Source organism: Panthera pardus, unplaced genomic scaffold, assembly GCF_024362965.1.
Source record: "Panthera pardus isolate Hobbes unplaced genomic scaffold, ASM2436296v1 HiC_scaffold_6, whole genome shotgun sequence".
NCBI classification, from domain to species: domain Eukaryota; kingdom Metazoa; phylum Chordata; class Mammalia; order Carnivora; family Felidae; genus Panthera; species Panthera pardus.
Window position 1 is genome coordinate 21,188,411 of NW_026526991.1, and position 15,254 is coordinate 21,203,664.

The 15,254-nt window shown below is 39.1% G+C and overlaps 1 protein-coding gene across 4 annotated transcripts in view; it reads right to left on the reverse strand.

The window, feature by feature from the left end:
• The window catches only part of SCYL2 (SCY1 like pseudokinase 2), a 70,534-nt gene extending 61,610 nt beyond the window's left edge, over window positions 1-8,924 (reverse strand). The window contains exons 1-2 of one of the 4 annotated variants that reach the window (XM_053894689.1): window positions 8,712-8,920; window positions 6,764-6,873 (exon numbers count right to left, since the gene is read on the reverse strand). The gene's annotated coding sequence lies outside the window, so the exon portion shown is untranslated. Of the gene's footprint in view, window positions 1-6,763; window positions 6,874-8,295; window positions 8,409-8,711 lie in introns of those variants that run through there. The other 3 variants (XM_053894691.1, XM_019446555.2, XM_053894690.1) reach the window with 3 other exon arrangements.
• Between the last annotated feature and the right edge of the window lie 6,330 nt (window positions 8,925-15,254).

Here is a 15,254-nt window from a genome sequence, read left to right on the forward strand (position 1 = left end):
TTCCTTACAATTTTCTCCCACTTGACCAAAGAAAAGTATTTTCTCAGCTATCCCAGTCTTATTATAGGGCATTTCCCTGGATATAAAAAACTTTGAAGAGTAGGGTAAATGCAATTCAAGAATGCATTAATACTGAAAGTCCTTTAAGAATAAAGCAAAAAATATCGGGGCGCCTGGGTGGCTCGGTCAGTTAAGCATCCGACTTCAGCTCAGATCATGATCTCACAGTTCATGAGGTAGAGCCCGGCATCCGGCTCTGTGCTAACAGCTCAGAGTCTGGAGCCTGCTTCGGATTCTGTTCTCCCTCTCTCTCTGCCCCACCCCTGCTTCTTGCACTCTCTCTCTCTGTCTCTCAAAAATAAATAAACATTAAAAAAAGTTTTTTTAATAAATAAAAAAAATAAAGCAAAAATAAGTTCGGGAAAAAATACTAAAGAGGATGTATGTGCTTTATTCCTTCCAGCCCAGATATTAACAGCAAGACCCCATGCCTTATCTATCACAGATTTACAATTAAGAAATAAGATGGCTGTCATAGGGATATATAAGAACAAGTTAATTTCAATCAACAGGCAAAAACTCCAAGGTTTTGATAAAAGCAAAACATAATCACAATATGCAAGTCTAGAAATTAGATCCTTTTTTAACAACTGAAACTCTTTTTTTTAATGTTAATTTGAGAGAGCACATGAGAGGGGGAGAGGAGCAGAGAGGGAGAGGGATAGAATCCAAAGCAGGTTCCGTGTGGACAGCACAGAGCCTGATGCAGGGCTCAGTCCCATAAACCATGAGATCATGACCTGAGCTGAAATCAAAGAGTCCAACACCCAACCAACTGAGCCATCCAGGTGACCTGTAACTATCTAAACTCTTGACAAACATTTCAGATACCATCAACTTAAAAACATGCAAAGGAGTATATTGTTTTTCAAAATTATTTAGAGAACACACAAGCAAAAATATTTGGAAGGCCACTGGACTAAGGCAGCACTAGTTTATATCTAATTTTCTCTGTTAATTTAAATTATATTGATGTAAATATGACCTACTTTCTTCCATGACAGATTTGAAGTATCTATAAACAGAAATAGAGACTCACTTTCCCTTTTTAATTTAATGCATTTTTTTTTAATTTTTTTTTCTTTTTTTTTTTTCTTCAACGTTTTTTTTTTTTTTTTTTTTTTTTTTTTTTGGACAGAGAGAGACAGAGCATGAACGGGGGAGGGGCAGAGAGAGAGGGAGACACAGAATCGGAAACAGGCTCCAGGCTCCGAGCCATCAGCCCAGAGCCTGACGCGGGGCTCGAACTCACGGACCGCAAGATCGTGACCTGGCTGAAGTCGGACGCTTAACCGACTGCGCCACCCAGGCGCCCCAATTTAATGCATTTCTATAAGCAGTTAGAAAATGTTGCTGTTGGCATTATGAAAATATTTATTGCATGCCAAGTTGTTCTCTATGAACATCTGCTGCTGATTTTGATGGGGGAGGTGAAGGGACATAAAAACCCTATTTAAAACCTACATACCCATTCCTCTAACTCTGCCTAAGTCGCTACGTATTATATGCCATGTGCTGGTTATACACTGGAAATGCAGATGTAAATAGAAACACTTCTCTCTTTAGGGACTCAGTCCTGTAGCTAACTCAAACCTGCAAAGGTTTATAGCAATTAACAAGACGTACGTGCCATGCTCCAGGAGAGGAGCAAGACCATGATGTGATTTGAGAACTACAAATAGCTCAGTATGAAAACAAAGGATATTTTCAGAGGTAATATTCAAACTTGAAATGCCCATCCATCATCCAAACAGAGCCAACACTAGTGTGTGTACACATGATGAGAACAGACATGGAAATTCACCTGGTAAATTATTTAATATTTATTGAGTGCCCACTGTGTACGTGATACCATATAAGAAAGTGGGGGAGAAAGAAGGAAAAATAAGCCATGAAAGATCTTACCATCAAAGGGCCAAGAGACAGAGAAGTAAACCATCCATAGCATTAGCCTACAGTGATAAAATGCTACAGAATACACATACAAAGTCTTACATAGCTAAATAAATAAATAAATAAATAAATAAATAAATAAAGCAAAACAAAACACAAACAGGAACAGAGGGAAGGAAGTTTTCCCAAAACAGATAAAATGCTACAGAATACACATACAAAGTCTTACATAGCAAAATAAATAAATAAATAAATAAATAAATAAATAAATAAATAAAGCAAAACAAAACACAAACAGGAACAGAGGGAAGGAAGTTTTCCCAAAACAGTAAAGCAAAGCTAGACATGTCTCTAACGGTGAATAGGAATGAACTAGGTAGAGAATGGGAAAAGTATAGGAGTAAAGACAAAGAGTAAAAACAAAGCAGTTCAGATAAAGCTGGAGGAAACAGGGAAGTATGGCAGAAGAGACTTATAAAAGCCAGATCACCAAGAGCAATTAGTAATAAGCAATCAAGCTATAAGCCACAGAAGGGTTTCAAGCATGAGTAAGATCAATCACTCTATCAAGCAAAGTGAAAGATATACTAGGAGTGGAAGGAGGGAATATGGCAAGACTAAAGGGAACATCAGTGTGATGAACTACATACATAGTGAGGGATGATATAATTTACAATGTATACAAAGCAAGAAAACAAAGGAAAGGACAAGGACACTTGGAAATAAGGACAAGGAAGATAGGGAAGAGATGGCAGGAAGAGGGGATGTTTCAAAGGTGTTAGTTATATGGATGCTTATTTTATAACTACATATTAAACTTTGCTATGCACTTTTACATACATCAAATTTTAAACAAATTTTAAAAGAGGGAGAGGTTGGGGTGCTGGGTGGCTCAGCTGGTTGAGCGTCCAACTTTTGATTTCAGCTCAGGTCATGATTCCAGGGTCGTGGGATCAGCCCCATATTGCTCTGCACTGAACATGGAGCCTGCTTGGGATTCTCTCTCCCTCTACCCCTCTCCCCTACTTGCTCTCTCTCTTTCTTTCTCTCTCTCTCTCTCAAAAAAAAAAAAAAAAAAAGAGAGGGAGAGGTTGCTGAAGTAAGATAATAGCAGTAAGGAAGGAAAAGAAAGGAAAAAACAAGTACGAGTTAGAACTAAGTGAACTTCGTGACCAATTAGATAAAGGAAAGGGACAAAACTAGGAATCCCAATCAGGTCTCCCATTTCAGAGTCTAGGTGGAGAGTGAAGCCATTCACCAAGGCTTATAAGACTTACAAGAGATAACTCTGTTTTTGAGAGGAAGAATTCAATTTTTGACATTTTGAAGTTGAGTTGCCTGAATGACATTCACATGGAGATAGATCTAGTAGGTTTTTAGATATATAGGCCAAAAACTTAGAAAAAAAGTCTTGACTGAAGACTAAACTTTGGGCACCATGAGCTTATAAAGCAGTACAGCAGTTAAGGCTGTGAGCTTGAAAAAGGTTGCCAAGGAGAGCTTTTAAAAGAAACCTTGGGAATGCAAGCTTGGTGCAGCCACTCTGGAAAACAGTACGGAGGTTCCTCAAAAAACTAAAAATAGAACTACCCTACAATCCAGCAATTGTACTACTAGGCATTTATCCAAGGGATACAGGGGTACTGTTTCAAAGGGACACATGCACTCCCATGTTTATGGCAGCACTGTCAACAACAGCCAAAGTATGGAAAGAGCCCAAATGTCCCATCGATGGATGAATGGATAAAGAAGATGTGGTATATATATACAATGGAGTATTACTTGGCAATCAAAAAGAATGAAATCTTGCCATTTGCAACTACGTGGATGGAACTGGAGGGTATTATGCTAAGTGAAATTAGTCAGTCAGAGAAAGACAAAAATCATATGACTTCACTCATATGAGGACTTTAAGAGACAAAAGAGATGAACATAAGGGGAGGGAAACAAAAAGAATATAAAAACAGGGAGGGGGACAAAACAGAAGAGACTCATAAACTGAGGGTTTATGGAGGGGTTGTGGGAGGGGGGATGGGCTAAATGGGTAAGGGGCAGTAAGGAATCTATTCCTGAAATCATTGTTGCACTATTTGCTAACTAATTTGGATGTAAATTAAAAAAAAAAAAAAAAAAAAAGAAAGAAAGAAAGAAACCTGAACCCGGGGCAGCTGGGTAGCTCAGTAGGTTAAGCGTCCAACTCTTGTATTCGGCTCAGGTCATAATCTCATGGTTCATGGGTTCAAGCCCCACATCTGGTTCTGCACTGACAGTGTGGAGTCTGCTTAGGATTCTCTCTCTGCCCCACCCCTGTCCATACACTCTCTTTCTTTCTCTCAAAATAAATAAATAAACTTTAAAAAAAAGACCTGAACTTAAATGAGATTTTGAATTATTAGCAATATTCCTCTGACATATAAGTAAACTAGAGTCCAAATATCCTTTCTTAAAATGTTAGCTTTTCAAATTGTCACTTGATTGTTGAATAAAGAAAAAAAGCCCGTATTTTTCGAAAGATAGTTACAAATGACAGAAATATCCATTCATATAAGCCATTTCCCCTTGTATACCATTTAGTAGAATACACGTGAAATTCAATCATCTTTCCCTCCTGAATCCAGGCAAAATAAGATTTGGGACAACTTAATTATGATTCCAAGATTATATCTCTCTGTATCTGGCTCAGTCATCACTTGGTTTTTGGTAGAACCAGAAGGTAAATCTGCTGTAATACCAGATTTTACAAGCAGCTGGCAGAAAGTGGGTTGACTGTTACAGCACCTGATGGCAGGTAGCTGAAAGGAATTGGCAGTTCTTACAGTTCTGCCTACTTACAAACTCTAGATACAGCAGGAATAGAGTAGGTAAAATTAGATTTAAACTTAAAAAAATTCCTACATTTTCAAGTAACACAACTGCCAAGAATCCCTTACTTCCCCAAGAATAAAATATCAAAAAGTAGAATTAGCTCACATTTATGTTGTAAATACTGTAATGCAAATTTAAAAGTTACTATAATTACATCTGATAATGAAATAAAGTTTAGTACTTGTTAGTCTCACGGCACCTAGCAGAAACGAGACTTTCAATAAGCACAAAATAATACACACTGACCACTAGGTGAACAGTACAAATAAATACCAATGAACTCAAAATAGTTTGCTTTATTCATTAAAGAAGCACAAGGGTCTGAGATTTCTCTCCATATAAATGCCTGAATATAAAAGAATACCACTTATACAGTGATTTATACAGTTAGGTATTCGTAAAATGAAATTTTGTAATTCAAAATAAGAATTACATTAACATGACACAAATGCTTTTGGTAAAATGATTCATAAAATTTGAGAAAAAATGTCGTACCTACACTCCCATATGCAATGTGTATCTGTTTACATCTAAAGTAAGATGGTTCTGAGATATATTCTTGAAATACATTTTTTTCTTGTGAGAACACTCAGAGATCACTACAAGCTTTAAAAAGATATAATTTTCAAAAAAAATGATGGACACTATTCTTTAGCCTTTCCATCATGGTTAATCCTATTCAGAAAACAAAGATCACACAAGCAGAGTACAATCATTCTCTTTACAACTACAGAAAGTATCTAATTATTATCAGTTGAGCTAGAACAGATTACTTACAGGAGACAAGCTGATTTAGGAAAAACATAAAACACTAAAGAGACTTAGGAATGAACAATGATGCACACATTTGTTCAACAAATTATTGATTACCTACCAGGTAGAAAGCACCATACTAGGTACAGTAAGAGAAACAAGAAGTAAAACATTCCATCACTATTTACAAACTTAAGACCACTGTACAATAAGCCTTAGAAAACAACATAAGAAATTACAAGGCAATATATGCTTAAACATCAAGTCAGCAATTTAAACAGTAAGATCTGAGGAGAGATTACATCCAACTCTTGTGAAGGCACTTCAATGAACCCCATGTACTTAGTGTAGTTTTTACTACAGGAAGTCAAGCAGATTCTTGAAATTACCATAATTTCAAAAAAGTAGCAGCACTGGGGTGGCAGCATCTCACTATTCAGCCCCTTCAGCTGGAGAATGGGGAAAAGGAATAATCAGGTAGGAAATTAGACTAAATGACCACTAAGGTCACTTTCTTACATCTACAGTAAGATGATTTAAGAATATACAAAATCTGAAATACAATGGAGTAAAATGTGTGAAAACTGAAACTCATAAAGCACTGAACTGTTGTCTAAGGCAACAGTTTTCAAACTCTGATGAACATCTAAATTCATCTAATAACATCCAAAGGACTGAATAATTTGTTAATTACATAGATGCCTATCTACCGTCTCAAACCTTTGGAATCAGAACCTATAAATGTGCAGTCAGGGCAGCATTTGTATTTTGAGCAGCTCCTCAGGTGTTCTGATGCACAGTGTGAGAATTAAATGTGATATGACTAAGTACACAATCTTCAGTGGCAAGGAAACCTGGGTTCAAATGCCTGTTCTAATACTTACTAGCACTGTAACCACCAACTACCTCCCTAACACTATTTCTAATCCATAAAAAGGGGGAAATGCCACCCACATATCATGTGGTTGTTCAGAGGATTAAAGATGATGACACATAAAATGTTTAACACAATTCCTGGCACATTTAGTAAGCACTGAATTCATTCATTCATTCATTCATTCACTCATTCAACAAACATTTATTAAGCACTTACACAGTATCAGATGAGAAACATCTCATTAATTTATTAAGTATTAATAAATATGGCAACTCTGCAATGGTGTCATGTGAACATATAATTATGAGACTCTACCTTAACCAGGAAAGTCTTCCCTGAACCAGGAAAGTCTTCCCTGAACTGGATGAAAAGGAAAAGAAGCGCACTTCCAAGCAGAGGAAGCATCATAACCAAAAGCCATGTACCTGAAGCAGAACAGAAAGAACAAGGTGACTAGGGGAGAAAGGAATGCCAGAAAGCACTGTGGAGATGAGGTTCAAAAGGCAACTGGGAGGCCAAACAGGTTGTTAAGGATGTTAGTTTCTCTTAAAAAACAATGGAAACCACTGAAGGGTTTTAAACATGAAGACAATGTGATTAGATCTGCATTCTGAAACAGTCACTCAGTCTGGTGTGGAAAACTACAGAGCAGGCCACAGAAAATACAAGTAGACCATAATGAGGAAGCTGGTTATACCTCAGATGAGAGATGATGATGGCTGGAATGAGAGTACTAGTAGTGACGATGAAGAGTGGACATATTCAAGAAGCCAAATTAACAGGACATCAAGAGAGAGTGATATGAGTCATGAGAGACAGGAAGATGTCATACTCTACTCCTACAAAAAGGGATGGATGATGAAGCTAGTCACTGAGTTAAACACAGTAAGACGACCTATTTTGGGGGGGCGGGGGGTAAATAATGAATTTCAAACATGTGAGTTGGATAGTTATTCCTAACGATAATTGATTTGTTCAGAAGTATTCTACGATACATGTCTGTTTCTGTTGCATGTTTACGGATCTTAGAAGACTAGGTTTCAGCATGTGTGTAAAGTGGATCTGAAAAGAATGAAGGTCCTTACCTTCCATTAGGTTCCTTTCCTTGACAACAATCCTCCAAAAGTTTCTTTTATGACTAGTTTAAAAATGACAAACCATATTTAAACTTTAAAATTAAAATTTTTATATTAAAGAATAAGACACAATGCCAAACCAAAAAAAAAAAAAAAAAAAAGCCTGCAAAGAAGGAAGCTTCAAGTACCTGACTTTCAAGCCATTACCAGAATACAACTGGCTTTTAAAGTGACAGGCAGGTCTGGAGCATTTTCGTTAGACTATGTTAATTTTCCGGAATGGAGAGGGATGCAAAAAATTTTTTTTAATTTTAAAAAATTTAAATTTAAAAAATTATTATTCACAGAATCCAAATTGTAAAAAAAAAAAAAAAAAAAAAGTCAACATACAAATAATTCCTGAATTTGATCTACAAAAAACTAGTTTGCACTTACAATTTTAAGTCACTATTGACACGGCACTTTTAAGTGGCTCGAGTGCAGTGTCTCATGAAGACTGTCATAGGGCTGACCTGACAGTACTGGTATGTATTCAGTCGGATCCCAAGAAGTTTTTGCAAGCTTTACGGATCTAAACCTTCCTCCACCCTTTCTCTCCCGCTTAGAAAAAGAAGAGTGAGGGAGCCACCGAGGGGAGTGTTAGTCTTCGCAAAACACCTGCCCCACCCACCTCACCCACAATAACCTTCCGTTCCAGAACTAGAGCTACTGTCTGAAAAGGACGCCGGGCCGTAGGGCGCTGTTTGGTAACCCAGGTAATGAGGTGCAGACCTCAGAACTGACTGGAGCGGTCTCACCCAGTCGCGGAGTAGTATCCAATTTCCCAAAAGGGAACCAAGATCTCCACCACGGAAACCCGAGCTCCAAGGCCTGAAAGAGGGTTCTCCCTCCCACAGATGGCTCCGGCCCCGGTCTCCCGTCGCCTCAAGGCCTCTTCGGGGAACTCGGGCCTCTCGGATCCCCTCCCCGGAGCTCGCCAGTCCCCCAGCTCGGCTACACACGGGCGTCCACCGTCCCGGCCCGCAGCCGGCAGGCCCGTCACCAGGCAACAGTCACCAGCTCCAAGGGCCTTGGAGGCCTACCCCGGGTGCGGGTCCTTCCCCGTACCCTCCTTGCTGGCCTTGAGAGCCCAGATGGGAGTGTGGCAGGTGAAGGAGATCGCCCTGTGCCCGTGGGCGGTCACTCACCTCTTCCCTCTTTCCCCGGAGGGGCGGTGCTGGGGCTCGTTTCCCCCGCCCCCCCAAACGCTTCCTGGCTGCCCCTGCTCAGCCTCAGAGCCTTGCCGCGGCCGCCGGCTTACTCCATAGCCTTCTCCACCCGCGCGGCCTCAAAGGCTGGAGCCGGAGGAGGGAAGGGGGAGGGGAGGGGAGGGACTGGGGAGGAAGAGTACGGGAGGGGGAAGAAGACCGAAAGACCGGCCGGCCAGGGCATGACGTCACTTCCGTCAGGCTTGGAGGGGCGGGGCCTACGCTCCCTGGGCCCCGCCCACCGAGTGCCAGGTGGGGGCGGTGTTACGAGCTAGGGGAGGAACCCGAGCGCTAGCTGACGGCGGTCCTTTTGACTCCGCGATTCCGTAGCCTTGGCAGCCGGAGTAGGCTTCCGGGGCCAGGACCGAGCGAGCAGAGTTTCGTTAGCCCTAAAGGTGGCTTCTGCCGGAAAAGGAGGACAGGTAGCCCTATAGATCCTAACCAAATATGTTCTGAAAGGAAGGGCAGCTGAGAGGAGCGGGTGGTTTGGACTTGCCTCCTGAGGGCCAGCCCTTTCCTGACCCCGCCCCTTTCTCAGCCCACCTGCTGTCTGGTCCGCGGTAAAGAATCGCTCGCTATTCGGCTTTTTCCGGAGCTGCTCTGCCCAAGGTGTCCACGAAAGCAGTGCTTCACAAACATGAATATGCACACGAATCATCTGGGGACTTTGTTGAAATGTAGTTTGGATTCAGGGATTGGGTCTGATACTCCGCATATCTAGTAAGTTCCCAGATGACGCCAATGCTGCTGCTGGTCAGCAGGCTGCACTCAGAACAACAAAGGATTAAAGTACGAGGTGGCAAGCAGGAGAATTATTTCCTTAACCTAGACTACTTATTTAATGAAAGTTAGAGAAGCAGATGGCCACACCCTTGTCTGCACCGATCATAGACTCCTAGCCTTTTCCACCCCACTCCACCCTACCCCCGTCCCTACTCGCCCATCACTCCCTGGTCCCCTCTTCCTCTAATTCCTCCCTTTCCACTATTCACCCTCTGTCCCCTACTCCTGTCTCCGCATTGTCCACAGGGTCTTGGGCTAATATTTAAAGGATAGACAGCTTCTGTTACTAAAGGCATTTGAAGGTGATGGACTTTTATTTCTGTCATTTTGTCATAAACATCAGACTATTATGCAAAATTGGGCATCCTGTTTCCAAAGGAGGAGAGAGCTTAAATTCTTGGATTCTAACAACAAAAGACCTAGAAACAACAATCTAGATGTTTCAACTTATCCCATTATCATTCTTAAAATTGTTTAATTAAAAATTTACTGGGGTAGGGGCGCTGGGGTGGCTCAGTCGGTTAAGCATCTGACTTCAGCTCAGGTCATGATCTGGTGGTTCAAGCCCTGCTTCCGGTTTTGTGCTGACAGCTCAGAGCCCGGAGCCTTCTTCCATTTCTGTGTCTCCCACTCTCTCTGCCCCTCCCCTGCTCGTACTCTGTCTCTCTCATAAATAAATAAAACATTAAAAATTTTAAAACAAAAGAAAGTTATTTTAAAAATTTTACTGGGGTAGAGAGGAATGAGGAGTGACTGCTAAGGTCTGACGGTTTTTTTTGAAGTGATGAAATGATCTGGATTTAGATAATAGTGATGTTACACAACTGTGTGAGTGTACTGAAAAACCATTGAATTGTGCATTTTAAAAGGGTGGATTTTGGGGTGCCTGGCTGGCTCAGTTGGTAGAGTACATGACTCTTGATCAGGGGGTCATGAGTACACCGATGTTGGGCATTAGCGCCTACTAAAAGATAATAATAATTAAAAAATAAAAGAAATAAAGGTGAATTTTGTGGTATGTGGGTTTATCTCAATGAAAAATTTTACTGTCTCCAATTAATTGAAAAAAGTATGTATATTATTTAAAAGCTCACAAATAAATAGAATAAAAAGTGAACAACCTTTTTCATTATAAACCTACTTCCCAAAGGTTAATAGTTTGAAGGTTAGCCTTCTATACCTTTCTATTTATTTACATATACTTGTATGTAATTCAAGAATTCATTTATATATAACTAAGATGATGGTATACACATTCTCCAAAAAAACTAGCAAGTTTTTTTGGTTTTGTTTTGTTTTTTCTATTTAATGAAATCCTTCCATGCTATAAATCTCATTCTTCCAAACTGGCTGTTAAATATTCCACAGTGAGGCTATGACATAATTTATTTAAATGTTCCCCAGGTGATGGACATTTTTATTGTTTTCAGGTTTCCATTATTTCTCACAAACTTTTTTCTTACAGATCAACTGGCAGATAAATCAATTAGTTTTATTCAGCTGCTTGCCCTAGATCTCTTTCATGAAGGGCTTGCCATTGGTCAAAAAAGGCAAAAAGAAAAAGAAAAGAGCCTCATGAAGCCACAGGTCTGTCATAATTAAGACACCAATGTGTGTGTGCATTCCTTTTAAATATTTTCTTAAAAAAGTATTATTCAGGGGCGCCTGGGTGGCTCAGTCAGTTAGGCATCTGACTTCAGCTCGGGTCATGATCTCACAGCTCATGAGTTGGAGTCCCGCATCAGGCTCTGTGCTGACAGCTCAGAGCCTGGAGCCTGCTTTGGATTCTGTGTCTCCCTCTCTTTCTGCCCCTCCCCCACTTGTGCTCTGTCTCTCAAAAATGAATAAATGTAAAAAAAAAAATTAAAAAGTATTCTTCAAGATTAAGTATAGCTAGTCATCATGTAATATTAAGGCTATATAAATTCACATAATAATGCATTTGATATCAGTAAAGCAAGTTCCTAGATTTACTCTGTTTTTATTGGCAGACAAACATGGTGCAGGGTTAGTAAATAAATTATGGTTTACATAGGATGGGAGGAGAAGAAACAAGAGAGAGACTGGCAACAGATATGCCACACAAAAGCATAAGGTTGTCAAAACTGGGAAACTTACATATTTTTGTGTAATCTAAATTGTAAGAAACCTGTTTATTCATTTTTTTCTTTTCTTTTCAGGATGCTCTAGTCCTTTCAAGCTACTCAGCTATGGGATGATATTATTCACTCCCTTCAGACTCAGGTGGAAATAAAAAAAGAAGCATCATTGACGAACATACAAGGACTGTTTTACTGGCTCTGATGCTGTTGGTGTAGCATCAAGTCATCTTATGCAAAACATGTGCTAAAGTAGTAATGACACCTCTCCTCTTAAAGGAGTTTGTCTTTGCCAAGTTCTAACGAATCATCAAGTACTTGAACCAGTAGGAATGAAGCTACTGAAAAATGAAAAGGAACTCTAATTTGAAGATTAAAACAGTAGTCCCAACAAGTTTCTAGGCAATAAATCATCATATATATATATATATATATATATATATATATATATATATATATATATATATTTTGCAAAAGAAAAAAGCATGCTGGGAATGGGTTAACTGATGAAATAAGAGCAAAGAAATATTTAAGGTTAGTGTTAACCAAAATACTATAATATATTGTATTTAGACTCAGACAGAACAGTCTTCATTGAGCTAAACTTAAATGTTATACTTTCCATTTTATTCAGAAGCCAGTAAAAGAAAAGCTGTGTAGAAATTAATCTATGTCCATGTCTGCTCTAAAACTGCTGTGGAAGACATTACCACATAATTTTTTTCAGAATTTATAGAAGGAAAAACTTTTACCTTCTTTGATGAATTGTATGCTTTATAATTTTGAAACATGACTTAGCCAAAGCAAAAAGAGCCAACAGTATGTGGGAACTCAGAACAAAAGTTTTCTATTCAATCATTGCAAAAATGTTAACTTTACATTTAGCATATATTCTTTCTCTTTATTTACAACCCTACTGGGTCCTCTTTTGGTGATATCCTATTATCTAATAAATGTATTACTTGTGTTTTTTATTGTTATCCCCATGAAATCCTTTGTGAAAATAGGGAATGTCTAAATAAGTTTCAATAAGTTAAAACATATATTTGAAATTTTGATCCCTTATACAATATAATAGAAAAGTCCACATATTATTTCTTAACAGACCAGGAGATGAAATGATTTGGAATCCTATAGCACAATAATTGAGGAACTTGGGGCATCTGGGTGGCTCCATTAGTTGAGCATCCAACTCTTGATTTTGGTTCAGGTCATGATCCCAGGGTTGTGGGATTGAGCCCAGCACCAGGCTCTGAGCTAAGTGTGGAGCCTGCTTATGATTCTCTCACTCTCTCTCTCTCTTTTTCTCTGCACCACCTCCATCCTCTCTCAAATTAAAAAAAAAAAATAAAAATAAATAATTGAGAAATTATCCATACAGTAAGCGGAAATGTGGTTATACCTCCAAATATCACAAACCTGTGACAAACCTGTTCTCTCACTTTCAAAAGAAGGTAATTTCATTTTTCATAATTTTTTTTCAGGAAGAACTGATATTTTAATTATTTTTTTAAGAACAGTTTCAGGGGCGCCTGGGTGGCTCAGTCGGTTGGGCGTCCAACTTCGGCTCAGGTCATGATCTCACGGTTCATGGGTTCAAGCCCCGCATCGGGCTCTGTGCTGACAGCTCAGAGCCTGGAGCCTGCTTCAGATTCTGTGTCTCCCTCTCTCTCTGACCCTCCCCCATTCATGCTCTGTCTCTCTCTGTCTCAAAAATAAATAAACATTAAAAAAAATTTTTTTTTAAAAAGAACAGTTTTAGGTTCACAGAAAAAGTGCACAGAAATTGCACAGAAAGTAGAGTCCCCATATATCCTCTGCCCCCATAAGTATATTTTCCCCACTATCAATGTCCTGTACCAAAGCGATACATTTGTTACAATCTGTGAACATACACTGATACATCATTATCAAGTTTACATTAGTTCATAGTTTACATTAGTACTCACTCTTTGTGTTTTATATTATGTGGGTTTTGACAAATGTATGACATGTATCTACCATCAGAGAATCATACAGAAATAGTTTCACTGACCTAAAAGTCTATGCTTCACCTATTCATCCTTCCCTTCCCCCCAACCCCTGGTAACCACTGATCTCCAAGAATTTACTTTTCAGATATGATAAAAGTACTGTGTTTGGTGTATTGATTTTCTGCTCTTCTGTAAGAGTTTCCTTCTACACAGCGATTATATCAGACAAGACAGGTGAGGCAACATAGATCCAATAACATTTATTTTTTACAATGACCATGAGCAGATTAACTGGAGGTGCTATAGTCTATACTACCAGAAAAAAAGACATATAGACTCCTTACTATTTATAATCCTAGACCATCTTCTTGTGAGCATTTACTTTTTCCAGTCCATCCTCCCTCGCAAACATCTCCCTAACCTTCACCTTTCAGAAAAAAAAAATAGGCAACCTGTTGCTCTACTCCTCTTCTCTATTTACTTCACCTACTTACTTGTGTTTTTTTTTCTCCTTCTGATGACACAAAAGGTGCAAAGAAGAGCCCCAGACCCAGGACAATCAGAAGGGATACATACCCAATTCATTAATGGTTACATCTTTTACTGCATTTAGTCAAACCATGACAGAAGCAGGACAAGCCTAATTTGCACCTTGGAGGTGCAGAAGATATCAACAGCAGTTAGGAAAAGTGTGATAAGGGAAAGACAAGGGGCCCAAAGGAAAGGTAATAAGAAGAGAAAAGGGACTAGAAGATAACTCTGAGGAAGACCAGTGGACAGGCAGAAGAGCCAAACAAAAGTGATTTTTATCTACTACAAATGAAAAACCCAACTGTCCTATTACTTTCCCCTGAGGATATAGGGTACCTCTAGAAATTCCCACCTACAGATGGATGTAATTTATCAGTAAATATGCTAATAAAAATAATTTCCAGTCATTGGCCCTTTCCCTTTCTTTTGTTAATGTTTATTTATTTCTGAGACAGAGAGAGACAGAGCATGAGTGGGGGAGGAGACACAGAATCAGAAGCAGGCTCCAGGCTCTGATGTGGGGCTTGAACTCACAAACCATGAGATCATGGACTGAGCCAACCGACTGAGCCACCCAGGCGTCCCTACCCTTTCCCTTTCTTAAGCAGTTTGTTAAACATTTTATATGCATTGTTTATAATCTAACAATAGGCCTGTAAAGTAAGAGGTAAAACTCCCATTTTATAGTAGGGGAAACTGAGACTTAGAAGGATAAATAAATAAATAAGACACAGTAGGGAAGGAAAGCTGTTATTTTGATATTCTTATAGGGATTGCATTAAATGTGTAGATTGTTTTGGGTAGTGTAGACATTTTAACAATATTTGTTCTTCCAATCCATGAGCATGGGATGTTTTTCCATTTCTTTGTGTCTTCAATATCTTTCATAAGCTTTCTAAGGTTTTCAGCATACAGATCTTTTATCTCTTTGGTTAGGTTTATTCCCACGTATTTTCTGGGGTTTGGTGCAATTGTAAATGGGATCATTTCCTTGATTTCTCTTTCTGCTACTTCATTATTGGTGTATAGAAATGCAACCAATTTCTGTACATTGATTTTATATCCCGCGACTTTGCTAAATTCATGTATCACTTCTA